The sequence below is a fragment of the Mobula hypostoma genome, chromosome 1 (genome assembly GCF_963921235.1).
Source record: "Mobula hypostoma chromosome 1, sMobHyp1.1, whole genome shotgun sequence".
NCBI lineage: Eukaryota > Metazoa > Chordata > Chondrichthyes > Myliobatiformes > Myliobatidae > Mobula > Mobula hypostoma.
Genome location: NC_086097.1, coordinates 66,963,359 through 66,978,955, shown reverse-complemented (window position 1 = coordinate 66,978,955; position 15,597 = coordinate 66,963,359).

Below are 15,597 nucleotides of genomic sequence, written 5' to 3'. Positions count from 1 at the left end.
CTGGCCTGGTTGAAATCCCCCACAATGACGGGGAAGACATTAGGGTGCACCATTTTGTGACTGCTGATCACAGTACTTAGCCCCTCCAGTGCCTCTCTGACATTGGCCTGAGGTGGAATGTACACCGCTACTGGGATGATGGTGAAAAACTCCCTCGGCGGATAAAATGGATGACATTTGACTGCTAGATGTTTCAGGTTGGGTGAGCAGGACTGAGACAAAACTGCCACAATGAGTTAATCATGAGGTGTACTTCACTTCCTCTGCCTTTAAAAAAGTGAGCTGTCCTGTCTTTGCAGAGAATGGTGGAGTCATTGAGCTGCAGCGCTACATCCGAATTGATGGGGGATAACTGTATTTCCATGAATCAAAGTACACAGCAGACACTGATGTCCCTCTGGTACTGCAATCTTGCTCTGTGGTCTTCAGTGTTATTTTCCAGAGACTGTACGTTCGCCAGAAGGATAGTTGGAAGTCGAAGACTAAGGCCGCTGCTCTTCAATTGTACCTGTAGACCAGTGTGGTGTCCCCTCTTCTGTTTTCTTATAGGGGAACAGCACTCCCAACCCGAGTCTGCCTTCTGAGATTCATTGATTTTGAGTAATGATAGATTTTTTTTTAAAGTTCTTAAAATGATGCTGCTTATTGAAGTACTCATGGCTGTGACTGTGAATTTCGGCTGTAATAGGCTTAAAGGTGAAAACTGATGATTCCGATCAGAGCTGCATGCAAAGAGTCACCATCTTACTGTGTTTTGTACCTCAGGCTTCTGTACCTCATGCCCAATGGTAGCTCAAAAGGTGGCATGGCCCTGATGGATCTTTGATGATAGATGTTGCTTTCTTGAAATAGTGCCTCAAGTTGATATCACTGGATCTGGGGTGATCCCTATTGACATCAATGGATCTGGGGTTGAGAGGGTAAACAGCTTCAAGTTCCTCGGCATTCACATCACTGAGGACCTCACTTGGTCTGTACCCCAGCTGTGTGCTGAAAAAGGCACGACAGCGCCTCTTTCACCTCAGACAGTTGAGGAAGTTTGGTATGGGCTCCCAAATCCTAAGAACTTTCTACAGGGTCACAATTGAGAGCATCCTGACTGGCTGCATGACTGCCTGGTATGGTAATTATACCTCCCTTAATCACAGGCTTCTGCCCAGCGCATCTGCAGTTGTGAACTTCCCATGCTTCAGGACATTTACAAAGACAGGTGTGTAAAAAGGTCCCATAGGATCATTGAGGACCCAAGTCACCCCAACCACAAACTGTTCCAGCTGCTACCAACTGGGAAACGGTACCGCAGCATAAAAACCAGGACCAACAGGCTCCAGGACAGCTTCTTCCACCGGGCCATCAGGTTGATGAACTCACACTGATTTGAGTGTTCTGTATATTACATTGACTGTTCTATTTATTATAAATTATTATAAATTACTATGATTGCACATTGGTCATTTAGACAGAGACGTAACATAAAGATTTTTACTCCTCATGTATGTGAAGGATGTAAGAAATAAAGTCAATTCAATTCAATTCAATAGTAGTGAAAGGGATCTGCCAAAAATGTATTGGGGACAGTCCACTAGTTCGTTTTATCTGTACTGGTTGAAAGAGAGATACCTAATTTAACCCTGGCTTCCAGAATTTGATCTGTAACCCAGCAGTTTACAGCTGTTGAAGAACACATTAGGTACTTTTTAGGCATTTAGGGATTCTTCTAAAACTTTAATGGTGAAAACAATTTCTCTCAACTTCAGTACAGTCCTGCCAATTCTTGAAATCAATGCTTCAAAGTTTGGACTCTCAGCTAAACAAAATAAGTTATTTGTATTTTACTTTTTCTATATGCTTCATGATCTTATACAGCTTAATTAAGTCTTCTTAGTCTTTTCTGTTCCAACTAAACAAAAAATAGCCTGTTCATTCTTTGTATGTGGCTATAATTTTCTAGCCCTAGCACCATTCTTATAAATTTTCTATGCGTGTTCTCCAGTTCAAACACACTTGTGATCTAACAAGTGTACATAATTCTAAAATAATCTTTGTGCTGTCTCAGTTAATAAAGGGAGGGATCCTTTTTAGCCTTTTAGCCTCCTTCTCTGCCTGTTCTAAAAACACTCTGCTGAAGGAGCTCAGCAGGTCAAGCAGCATTTATGAAGGTGACTACAGATATTGGAATCTGGAGCAAAAATTACTGCATATGTTAAAGGTTCTTGTGTCTCTGTCTGTCATGGTTTCCTTAACAATCTGTGAACATACACTTTAATACTTCTCAGTCCTTTCACACCACTGAATACCCTCTTACTTATTGTCTATGCCTTTTCTTTGTTACACTTCCCCAAATATTATCTTGCTCTTCTCCGGGTTAAATCACACTTACTACTTTTTTGCTTAGCTGACTCCCAAAATTGAAAGCATTCCTTCTCCCTGTCAACACACTTCTCTATCATACATCTTAAAATTAACTCTATTAATCTTTACAATAAAAAGCAAGCTGCTAAAAATGGAATCTTATAGAATTTTATGGTCATGGCCTTTCAGTCATAAAAGTTAATGTTAATTATTCCTTTCTGCTTTCCTTCACAGTCAGTTTTGCCCGTCTTACAGTACCTGTTTTTGACCAGTCCACTTCACTGGATCTCGTTAAAGATCTTGCTGCAATTTATATAGAAGACTTCAAAAGTTTTGCTATCATCATCTCATGCAATTCAATTTATCAGACATGATGTTTCTGTAAATCCATGCTGGCTGTCCTTAATCTATGTCTTTCTAAGTAAGTAATGAATTTCCTATTGTTTGTGAGCCACTGAAATTAAACATGTTGGCTTGAAATGAGTCAGTTTATTCCCTTCCTCCCTTTGTAATAACAGTGCAGCATTAGCCCTCCAATGCTTCAGTCCCATTCCTGTAATCCAGAGATGAATGTAAAGTTTGTTTTCTCAAATGTTATCTTTACAATACCACGAGACAAAACACACAATTTTTTTAGAAAGGCATCAGTGGTTTGTCCCTGTATTCAGCTTCCAGGAAGAGCACAGCAGAGCAAGTTCTTCATTATTTGTATTTTAAAATCTAATTTACATATCAGAGTGCTTGAAATTCATGGAGCGGTTTCTCTTGTTATGTGCAATCCATTCAGCATAAAACAATGCAATTTGGCACGCAAAGTATTTGTTATGTGTGGGTGTTTGCTTGATACTCTTTCAATTTATCTGATGGAATACACAGAAAAATGAATCATAGATCTGTTGGACTGTATGATTACAACTGACAGAAACTTTAAAACCTACATGTCCAGACAGCAGAACTCAACTTTTCAGTAATCAGCTTTTTATGTTGATACTGTACACAGGGATCTGAAGCATCACAATTGATTCCCAATTTTGGTATATGTGGAAGGAGGAGTAGCCAAGGAGCAATGTACTAATATTGTAGAAAATGCAGATAATAGTATCAGATCAATAATCATTATACACCCTGTTCCACATACTCAAGCAGAAGGGAAGGGCAGCAGAAAATGTTCTGATTTGCAATATTTATTTCCAGTTGCATATAGTATAAAAAGATGACCAATTTCCTATTTGTAAGTGGATCAAAGTTACATTAGAAGTAATTCAGGAGACGTAAATGCTTATATTGATCATCATTTGTTAAAATGCATAGACATCAAATAAGTTTGATAGCAATAATAATTTTGGAAACTGTCAGTACTTTAAAATGGAACAAAGGTAGAGACTTTAACAATTATAATTACTCTTTAATCCCAATGTTAAAGAAAGCCATCTGTATCAAACATCATGGGCTTTGTTGTGACTTGTTCTGAAGCAGCATCAGTGGGGACCCACCAGTAAAAGAGAGTATCACATGACAAATCCTAACAATAGCTTAAAAAAATGTTTACTGGAGTTATGAAAGGAAAACATTAATATGATCATTAGTTTCTGAAATCAAATTTGTACATGAATGTAGATGGCAAGTTAAAAAAAACTAAGAAATAACACTACAAATAACAGAATTAAATACTGTATTTATTGTTTATTGTATTGAAATTCTGTTGCAGACTCTTCTCAAGTTGTCCAGATGAGTCACAGAGGAAATCAAGTCCACTGTATCACAGTTTTATCAATTATTGAGGGTATTTCCACCTACGCGCACCAAAATCTCAATGAATTTCTGTTTACTAAAAATAGAACTAGCGAAAGCAACATTTTACAATTGGCAATTCAAAATTAATTATACTCAATTTAAATTAGCTTTTAAATGTACAGCAGCAGAATGAAGACGTTAAAAGAAACTTCACTTCACCTTGTGTGTTGGAGGTTATTGATTCTGATGGCTATATAATAATTAATTTGCATATAAATAAACAAGTGTACTTAAATTATGCTTTCATTGGATCGGTATTTCCTCCTCTTACCCTTTATAAAAGCACCATTAAACCTCATTCACTTAATCAATGTCTTTCTCAGTCTTGCTACATCCTTTGTCTTTTGCATTTATGCTCATCTTCTTAAATCAGTGTTTGATAAATGGAGGCAATGTAAAAAGGACACACGGAAAACACTGGAAAGAATCTAATCTAATCTAATGTAAAATATTTACCAAGACTGGACATGAGCTTGACTATGCATTGACCAGTAAGCAAAATATTGGAGAAAATCAGCATAGATATAGTAAGACAAAATTAAAGGATTTGATGAACAAAATTAACTGTAGAGGTAGCTGAATCTGAATTCAAGGTTCTAAATCTGTTGTTGAAGCTTGAAATGCCAGATGGATATTTCCCTGGAGTATATAATTGCAGTACAGTTTAGCAAAATTATGCTTAGAGGCTACAAAGAGGAGTACAGTAGAAGGTTTAAACTGGAGCTATGTATGGTACCTCTAATTTGTTATCATATGCCTGGGGGACCTTTTGGCTTATCAGGATCTTCATGAAAAATAAACAGTGGGAGAGATTGAAGGGACAAAAATTGTGCAGAGATTTCAGATAGCCCCACAGAGCATATTGTAGAGAGCACAAGTGAAAATAAAAAAGTTCTTGAAAAGTTAAGCTACTTTTCTCTCTTTTTTAAAAATCAATGGAGTTCAGATTTAATGTAGTTCACTTCTGAGGGGTGCATTTTTAAACCTGTTTAGCCAGCCTAGTTCATTGGCAGGTACTGTACAATTATGTCATCTTGGGTTACAAAATTAAATAGAACAGACCCATATCACAGTTTAACAAACACAAAGTGCCGGAGGAACTCAGCTGGTCAGGCAGCATCTATGGAGATGAATAAACAGTCAGTGTTTCGAGGTGAAACCCTTCATCAGGACTAGAAAAGAAAGGGGGGATACCAGACTAAAAAAGGTAGGTGGAGGGGAAGGAGGGCAGGTTAGCAGGGGATAGGTGAAGGCATCATATGTCTGTTACTTGCAGGAGGAAGATTAGTGGGGAGGGATGAACGGACACGGGAATCATGGAAGATGCAATCTCTGCGGAAAGTGGAGAGTTGGGGGAGAGAGGTAAAGATGTATTTGTTGGTAGGACCTTTTTGAAGATTGTGGAAATTGTGGAGTACGACGTGTTAGATGCGGATGCTCCATGGAGTGGTAGGTGAAGACAAGGGCTACTCTATCCCTGCTAAGGTGGCAAGAAGATGGGTGAGCACGGATGTCCAAGAAATAGAGATGCGAGTGAAGGCAGCATTAATGATGGAGGAACGGAAACCCTGTTCTTCGAAGAAGGACATCTCTGATGTCCTGGAAAGGAAAGCCTCATTCTGGGAACAGATGTGTAGCCCCCCCGACTGGCCTCAGGGTCGCTCAGCTCACTGTTGTCTAGGGAAACAGCCCTCGGCCCCGCCAAACTGGGTAATTAGTTTGTGTGGATGCTGTGTAATGTACCCCACCCTGCCCAAATAATAGACAATACACCAGATACGATTAAATGATTTACAGTTTATGGATATTACTGGAACTATATAATTAATAGGGAATAAAAATATAAAAGGAAAATAAAAGGTGCCACACTTATCAAAGTTCAATCTCTTTGTGCATAAACAGTTGGAGCTCAGGACCCTCCTTCTTCACCCTGCGATCCCCTCGGACCACCTCGACCTGCCGCCTGGGACCAACAACGGTGGTTGATCAGACGCTCCACACGAGTCCCTCTCCGTCTCCTCTCCTCGCCGAACACTCTGGACCTCGGACTCCTGCTCGGGGTTTGACCCCGTTAGCGGACTCACAGCACCTGGTTCATCCTCTCTCTCTCTCTCTCGCCTTCTCCCCAAAAACCCACACATCACAATATCTTACAGACACACAGAAAGCATAACAACTATCCCAATTGGTTTGTAACACCTTCTTATCAGTAACATGATCCAAACAAACTGCTAGCGGGAGGATTTTCTCAGCAGTTAACATAACAAAGAAGCCATTTTAATTAGACTACACAGTGACATAAAAAAAAGAAACCCCTTACAGATGCAACGGAGACAAAAAGACTGAGAAAAGGGAATAGCATTTTTACAGGAGATAGGGTAGGAAGTATAGTCAAGATTGCTCTGGGAATCAGTAGACAGTTTGTCTCCAGAGATGGAGACAGAGAGATCAAGAAAGGTGAGCGAGGTATCAGAAATAGACCAAGTGAATTCAAGGGCAGGGTGGAAGTTGGAGGCACATTGAAGAAGTTTAAAAAGCACACATGCCCAAAAGGCTCTGCGGCCTACCTATGCTAACCATAAATTTTAATTGAAGATCTTCTAAATGGCAGAAAATCGTGTAGTGAGCGGGAGAGGAGAACCACTAGTGGGGATAGGCAAGCTTGAAGACACTGAAAAGAGGGGTGGTGCATGGCAGCTGATTGGGGAAAAGTCAAGCAAAGACTGAGGAAGGCAGGTGAGATTACTGGGATATGCGGAGGTGATAAAATGTTAAGAGGATGGGGTGAGGAGGATACAAGGCAGGGAATATTACAAGTATTAAATAGCTGGGGAGCGTACTGTGGAAATTTTTAACAATTCATGACCATAGTCCATTCGGATTGGCAACAACATCTCTTCCACAATCACCATATATGCACCACAAGGCCATGTGCTTAGCTCCCTACTCTACTTGGTTTATACTTCTGACTGTGAGACTAAGTACAGCTCCAATGTCATATTTATGTTTACTGATGACACCACTATTGTTGGCTGAATCAAGGGTGGTGATGAATTGACATAAAGGAGGAAGATTGGAAATCTGGTTGAATGGTGCCACAACAATGTTTCACTCAATGTCAGTAAAACAAAAGAGCTGATTATTGACCACAGGAGGAGGAAACCAGAGGTCCATGAGACAGAAACTTCCTGAAACTGGTGGCATTGGATCCAGATGGCGGCAGTGAGAAGCAAAGATGGCCTGGATGGTGAGGATCCTGATGATGGATGTTGCTTTCTTGTGGCAGCACACCTTGTAGATGTACGCAAAAGTGGGGAAGGCTTTTTCTGTGATGGACTGGGCTGCATCCACCACCTTTTGTAGGCTTCTATTTCTTATTTTTATTCAGATACAGCACAGAATAGGCCCTTCCAGCCACGCTGCCCAGCAATCCCCCAATTTAATCCTGGCCTAATCATGGGATAATTTACAATGATCAATTAACCTACCAACCGGTACATCTTTGGACTGTGGGAGGAAACCCACGCAGTCACGGGGAGAACATACAATCTCCTTACAGGCAGTGGTTAGGTACCTCCTGTACCTAATAAAGTGGCCACTGAGTGTATGTTCATGGTCTTCTGCTATTGTACCCCATCCATTTCAAGGTTTTACTTGTTGTGCGGTCAGAGATGCTCTTCTACACACCACTGTTTGTGGTTTCCTGATTTACTGTCACCTTCTTCTCAGCTTGAACTATTCTGGCCATTCTCCTCTGACCTCTCTCATTAACAAAGTGTTTTTACCCACAGAACTGCCCCTCACTGGATTTTTTTTTTTGTTTTTCTCACCATTCTCTGTAAACTCTGTAAACTGTTGTGTATGAAAATTCCAGGAGATCAGCAGTTTCTAAGATATTCAAACCAACAATCAAAGCCATCTAGATTACATTTCATCCTCATTCTGATGTTTAGTTTGAACAACTGAACCTCTTGACCATGTCTGCATATTTTTATGCATTGAGTTGCTGCCACATTTGGCTGAATGGATATTTGCATTAACAAGCACATGTACAGTAATGTTCCTTCTAAGGTGTGCGCATGTGTGTGTGCTCACATCTTTTGCTACTAATGCACAAAGGAATTTAAACTGCACACAGAAGGTTGTCATCCTCTACTTCGTTGGCATGTTAAGTAAGTTTCTTTTTCCGGTTTCTGATGCAGACGGTGTTGACAACGTGGAGTTTGTGATGATTTGTCTGCAGATTTTAGAACTGGCTTATTTATACTGATTTTATTCAAGAAATTATTGATTCACTATGTTGAATTCGAGAGAAGCAAAGAGCGTGTATCGCCAAAGTACTGCTAGTTCATTTAAAGTGGAATGGCTTAATGAAACAGTAGAAACTGCTACACCAAAAGCCCATGAGTCCAAGATATACAGCTACAAGAAATATTTATGTACAATACAGAAACTGGTGTTACCTGCATGTACTGTCACGATGCAAAAATTACTGGTGAATTTGCAAGTGGGAAGAAGTGGAGTGATATAGTGATATTTGGAAACTTGACTTTTTAAAGCATCATTTAACAAACATATCACATATGGATGGTGTGCAAAAGCTCTGGCCAGAAAATCCTTTATTACCCTCTACAGGGCTGCTACGTATGTTTTATGAGGGTGCAGATGAACGTGGGTGAAAATGATCAAGCACAGAAGAGATCAAAATTCTTATTGACAGTGTTTTGTTAGCTGTTAAAATTAATATCCCTGTATATAAAATTCAATGCACACATGTTTTGTCACTGGGAAAAAATTGCACAGCACAAGATTTTTGCACACACCGTTCATTACAAGTTAGAGGAAACATTGGTGTACAGGTGTACCTAATAAAGTAGCTACTGAGTGAAGCACTGTTAATAAAAACTTCCTTCACTTTGCTGATTGTGTGGTAATTATCTGGGCTGGATTTGCTCCACTCTTTTATGCATCAGTAGATGTAGCGTATTCAGAGATATTCAGTATGTTGTCACATAAATGGTTTCTACACTTCTTGAATGCACATACTTAGAGATAATATATTGGCATTGATAGGGAATTGACTGACTAACAGAAAAAACAGAGCATTAATAAAAGGACATTTTCAGATTGGAAATGGAATGCTATCAGTATCAAAAAACAACTTGCAGATGGCGAAGACTCCACTATTTACAATCCATGTTAAAACTGGCAGTCCGGTGAAGCCTACAGACCACTTCTCAGCATAATGTATTTAAATACATAACATAAAATACATAGGATTACAAAAGAAACCAATTATATAGAAATTGTTATCAAAATAAAAAAAACAAATTTGTGATATAATTATATATGTGCTTCTTTATGAACACATTAAATAACAAGACTAAACCTTTATATATATTTAAAGTATAGGCAAGTTAAAAAATATATTTACTTTTTAAAGACATATCAGTGTGAAGGTTGTTGTTGCTTAGCTTGAATAAGAACATTAAACTGCGGGGCAAACTTTGACAAAGCTACACTGACATGATGGAGATTCAATTGATTTCGATTTTTTTTGTTTTAATAGTCACAAGTGTTTAAAATCATGATTTGCAAAGATATGTTCTTGCAAATGGAATTAAAATTTCCATAGCTTATTTAACTAGGTGAGGATAGGCTTCTCTCAAGGAACACCAGAATTCTTCAAGGTTCTTTGAGTTAAACTAATATTGTAGTAAGTTTTCATCCTAAAGTTTTCATCTTTGGCTAGATCAACATATTTGATACAGTTTATATCAGGAAGAAAAGGACTGTGGATCAATTGGTTCAATTTTAATGCCATCAAGATGGAAATAACTTTTGACAGAGTCTTGAGGTGATTCCAAGTGTTCGCAGATGTCTCTCTTCAAAGAAATTGACAGAGAATTTTGTATCTCAACTCTATCTTGGTAAACCACCTGCTGCAGCATTTGAAAATTTGCAAAGATGTCAGCGTCTACTCTCTTCTTCCATAGAGGCAGCTTACCCAAAAAAGTTTTAAATTTTTCAATAGCATCCATAATGGAGACTTCAGATCTGCCAGGAAAGCCAATCCATGGATACAATCCTTTTTTTCAAAACTGTTTGAAGAGTGAGTTTCTTTTTCTTTCAGAAAGAGTGAAACTTCTGTCCTTGGTTCAAACAGGTGCTTCAAGACTTGTCCTCTTGAAAGCCAGTGAACTTCTGTGTGGTAAAGAAACTTCATATTCTACACCCATTTCTTGACAAAGTCTTAAAAATGTGATTATTCTGATTGAGATCTACTTCTAATAAAGCTGATGACTTTTATGGCTGTTGAGAAAACTTCTTTCAGGGTTGTTGGAAGAGTCTTTGTTGCCAGTGCATGTCTGAGTAAAAATACAATGAGTAATGATGACATGAGGAGCTTCCTTTTTCACTAAAGTAGCAAAACCAGATGTATTAGCAAGCATTGCAGGAGTTCCATCTGTGCAAAGAATATGAATTTTTTCCTTCCAGTCAAAATTTTACTTGGTAAAAAAACTTTTTACCATTTCAAAAATGTCAGTGATCTTTGTAGTTTCTAAGAGGGTCTCACAAAATAAGAATTCTTCTTTGATGGCATCAGCATGCACATAATGAACAAAAACAAGAAGCTGACTACATTGAGAGATGTCTGTAGTTTTAAGCAGTATCATACTGGATGGAATTTGCCACTTCCTCAATAACCTGCTTCAAACCGTTAAAAGCAATATCTTGAATGTATCTAGAACGTGTCACATTATTTGATTAGGGAACTGCTTCCAGTTTTTTTTCTCTGTTTCTGTCCACAAACCATCTCGGCCATATCCCATGCACACGGCTTTACTAAAGTTTCTCCAATAGTGTGGTGCTTCTTTTGTTTGGCAATCTGGTAGGCAACTTTATAGGATGCTTCAAGAAAAGGTTTTTGTGAAATGGCAAACCCAAGTTTTGGAAGTGTCCCAATTTTTTCAAATTAAGCTTTCTTTGCACAAAAAAATCCGCATCTTTAGATGTATTTTCAGGATGGACAAACGTGAGGTGCTGTTTCAGCTTTACTAACGTCATACTTTCATTACTAAGAATTTTTCTACACAAAAAACACTGTTGATTTTGTGTCCCATCACATCCATCAATGAAAGTGAAACCATAAAATACATAGTCAATTTCCTTCGACATTTCAACTTAAATTGGGCCTGCAAAAAGAATAAAATAAAGTTAAAATAAAATATTTAATTCAGTTGACTTTTTTGAAACTCAATATTTTTGTATAGTTAAGTAATTTGTGTGATAAGTCTACAAAGAAATAAGTAATCTGTATGTTAATTAAGTAAAGTGTAAGATATTCAACAAATTTGTATGTCAAGTTAGTAAAATAAGGCAGGTTTTACAATTTACCCGAAGTTTTAACATTTTTAATGGCTTCAGGCGCCATGTCCTTCCTGAAATTTGGCTAATATTGCCCATGGAGTTGTGTGGCTTTCTGTGCCTTCCTGGAAATCATGGTTCTCATTTCTGATATCATTTGCAGTTTTCTCACAAAGTTGTTTTTAAGATGGTTTTTTAACGGAATAATAATACACAAACAACGCTTGTAAAACCTACTGCGTGTGCACATCTTTACTTCCAGAGACAGACAGTGTACAAAAAGGAAGTACAAAGAGAAAAACAAAAAGAGAGAAAGAAGCTCTGCTACTCACAGAACTTACAACACTGTGCATGACTTTGCAATCTATTAGCAATAATAAGATGTTACTCTAACTGGCACACTTCAGCAGTTATCCCAACCTTCAGATGCACTTGAACTTGCTTGGTCTACACCATAGCCTGCACCCCTATCTGTATTACAAAGGGCCATGCGGTCTTATGGAGACATAGGAATTCTTATTTGAACTGTCCAGTTTTGCAAAATTTTAACAAACAACAATGACTCACCTCCATCTATGCATTGATCAACATCAACTGTAGATAGGGAATACTGTAATGCAGAGCAACCTAGATGCCTTAGACACAAATCTGAGAACACGTGATGTCACTGTTTTGTGAACATCTACTAGCTCCAGGGCTGCCCGATAGTTGGCTAGCTATGTTGCACGAGTGTTTGCAGACAGGAAACCTGTGATCATGTTTGATCTAGCGGCAGGTCTAATAACTACCATAAATATCTGTGCAACATACATCAAAGTTGCTGGTGAACGCAGCAGGCCAAGCAGCATCTATAGGAAGAGGCGCAGTCGACGTTTCAGGCCGAGACCCTTCGTCAGGACTATGATATCTGTGATTTCTATTGGTGACAAAGTCACAGGTACTGCTACTGCAGTTTGTTGCCTACATTCATAATTGAAGGAAATACTAAATTTCAGTTAGAGGTTAGTGAAAATAAAGACGTACTTTTTTCCCATCCAAGTTCACGGACCTCAGGTTAAGAACCCCTGATTTAAATGCAGCGGGATTACAAAACACAACAGTATAAAGGGATCTATTTGGTAATAAAGGTAGGAAGGCTTCACAGAAGTGTAGGGTATGGCATGCAGTTTTGCTTTCCATATTTAAGGGGAGTGTTGGCACGTGGCCAAGTGGTTGACATTGGTCTGGTGATCGGAAGGCTGCTAGTTTGAGCCTCAACTGAGGCAGCATGTTGTGTCCTTGAGCAAGGCACTTAACCACACATTGCTCTGTGACGACACTGGTGCCAAGTTGTTTTGGCCCTAGAGCCCTTCCCTTGGATAACATCGGTGGTGTGGAGAGAGGAGACTTGCAGGATGGGCAACTGCCGGTCTTCCATACAACCTTGCCCAGGCTCAAATCCATGGTTTCATGAGACTAACGGATGCCTGTATATATTTAAGGGGAGTACTTGAACATAGCACAGGGAAGGCTAAGTAGACTAAATACTGGGGTAAAAGGATTGACTTATAAGGAAATGTTAAATAGGTTGGGTGTCAATGCAATGAAGTTTGGAAGGGCAAGAGATGATTTTATTAGGATGTGGAAGGAGAAATATGCCAGGAGGATGTTGCCGCTTGTATGAGTTTATAGCAGACAGAGTTCAGAGTAAGGAATTACCCCTTTAAGATAAAACAAATAAGCGCTTTTATTGCAGAGGGTTGCGTAAGGCAAGACAGCGGCTATACTTTATTAGAAGTTTGAAGCGATTTGGCATGTCAACAAATACGCTCAAAAACTTCTACAGTTGCACTGTGGACAGCATTCTGACAGGCTGCATCACTGTCTGGTATGGAGGGGCTACTACACAGGACCGAATAAAGCTGCAGTAGGTAGTAAATCTAGTCAGCTCCAATTTGGGTACTAGCCTACAAAGTATCCAGGACATCTTTAGGAAGCGGTGTCTCAGAAAGGTAGCATCCATTATTAAAGACCTCCAGCACTCAGGGCATGCCCTTTTCTCACTGTTACCATCAGGTAGGAGGTACAGAAGCCTGAAGGCACACACTCAGCGATTCAGGAACGGCTTCTTCCCCTCTGCCATCTGATTCTGAAATGGACTTTGAAGTTTTGGACACTACCTCACTTTTTTTAATATACAGTATTTCTGATTATTTTAAAAAATAATCTATTCAATATATGTAATTAATTTACTTGTTCATTTATTATGTTTTATTTTATTTATTATTTTTTTCTCTCTGCTAGATTATGTATTGCATTGAACTGCTGCTGCTAAGTTAACAAATTTCATGTCACATGCCGTTGATAATAAACCTGATTCTGATCTTAGATTTTCCTAACCCAGGGAGGCACAGGCATTGAATAGATTTACATCAAAGATTAACAGATAGTGAACTACAAGGGAATCAAGGGCAGAGTGAGGCTAAATAAAAATCTAGAGCAGGGGTTCCCAACCTGCCACGGACTCCTATCATTAACCAAGGGATCCGTAGACCCCAGGTTGGAAACCTCTGAGTAACAGTACCTCTCATTCCACTTGGCTACTCCACAACTCAATGGAATAAATATTGAATTCCCCAATTTCAGACAACCAGCTCCCCCTCTATCATTTTTCTTCCAGTTCCTCTTACAATCACTGCTCCCCTCCCATCCGGCCCCCATCACCCTGTTTCTTTATGCTCTTCCACCTACTCCAACTGCCCATTCCCCACACATGCATCCCACTGGGTCCCCTCCCCTTACTGTTCCCATCTACCCATTCCATTTCTCTTATTTGGTTCAATGCTCCACTTTCCTTTCCTATCATCTTTCATCATCTGCAGCGCTTTGTTGCCTCCATCTTCACCTCCCAGTCTCTCTCACTGTTGCCACTTTTCCCTCCTCCCATCAGCCTATCGTCCCTCCTCAACTGGATCCATTGATTGCTTGCCAGTTCTTGTTCTATCCCTTCCCTTCACCTCCAGATATTGGCTATCTCCCCTCCGCTATCTTTTATCCCTGTGAAGACCTTGAATCGAAATACTCACTGTCCATTTTCCTCTGCAAATGCTGCCTAACGCTGTGTTTCCACCAATTTGTTTTGTTTTGCTCCAGATTCCAGCATCTGCTTTCTCTTCTGTCTCCATAAGAATACTGATGACGGTTTATAAATTTCTAAGTACAAAAATAAATGTCTATGTAAACCTCATGAGGTTTCCTTCCTGCATTAAAATGTACTGTAAACCTATCTCTTTGACCAAACTTTTGGTTATGTGCTCTTCGATTTATCCCTGTAGACTGGTGCCAAGTTTAGTTTCAAAACAGAGTATTCATTAGCTTGATGAAGGAAACTTAATTTTGATAGAAAATCATTACAGTATAAATATTAAACTCACCAGAATATCAAAAAAGGAACTGAACTATGTTCATGTTCTCATCTATATTCACACATTGGCTCCTTATTTTCAGTTTCTATAATTTTGGGAGAAAATGATTATACTTGCTCCAAATCCCTTTTTTTTTGCCGTTAAGACCATCCTGACCAAGCTTTTGTCCGCAACATAATGTAATTTTCTTTAAGTTAGTGTCATTGTTTTTTTGATTCCACTCCAGCGATGGTGATATTTCCCCATATGACTGTGTAAGTTGCAATGTGCGCATCAGCTCAGATGGACCATTGTAAAGCCACAAACACGAGGAATTCTGCAGATGCTGGAAATTCAAGCAACACACATCAAAGTTGCTGGTGAACACAGCAGGTCAGGCAGCATCTCTAGGAAGAGGTACAGTCAACGTTTCAGGCCGGGACCCTTCGTCAGGACAGTCCTGCCGAAGGGTCCCAGCCTGAAACATCGACTGTACCTCTTCCTAGAGATCATTGTAAAGCCAATTGGTTTTAGTTTGATTGCGACTCTCACCTGAAATTCAAAACTGAACTTGTTTACTTGTAAATAATGGGTATGACCTTTTACAATCAAGATGCCATTTACCTCATGTAGCCTTGCATAAACCTTCAAGTCTCTCTTAAATCCTTTACATAATGTTCTGGGAACAGATTAATAAAGA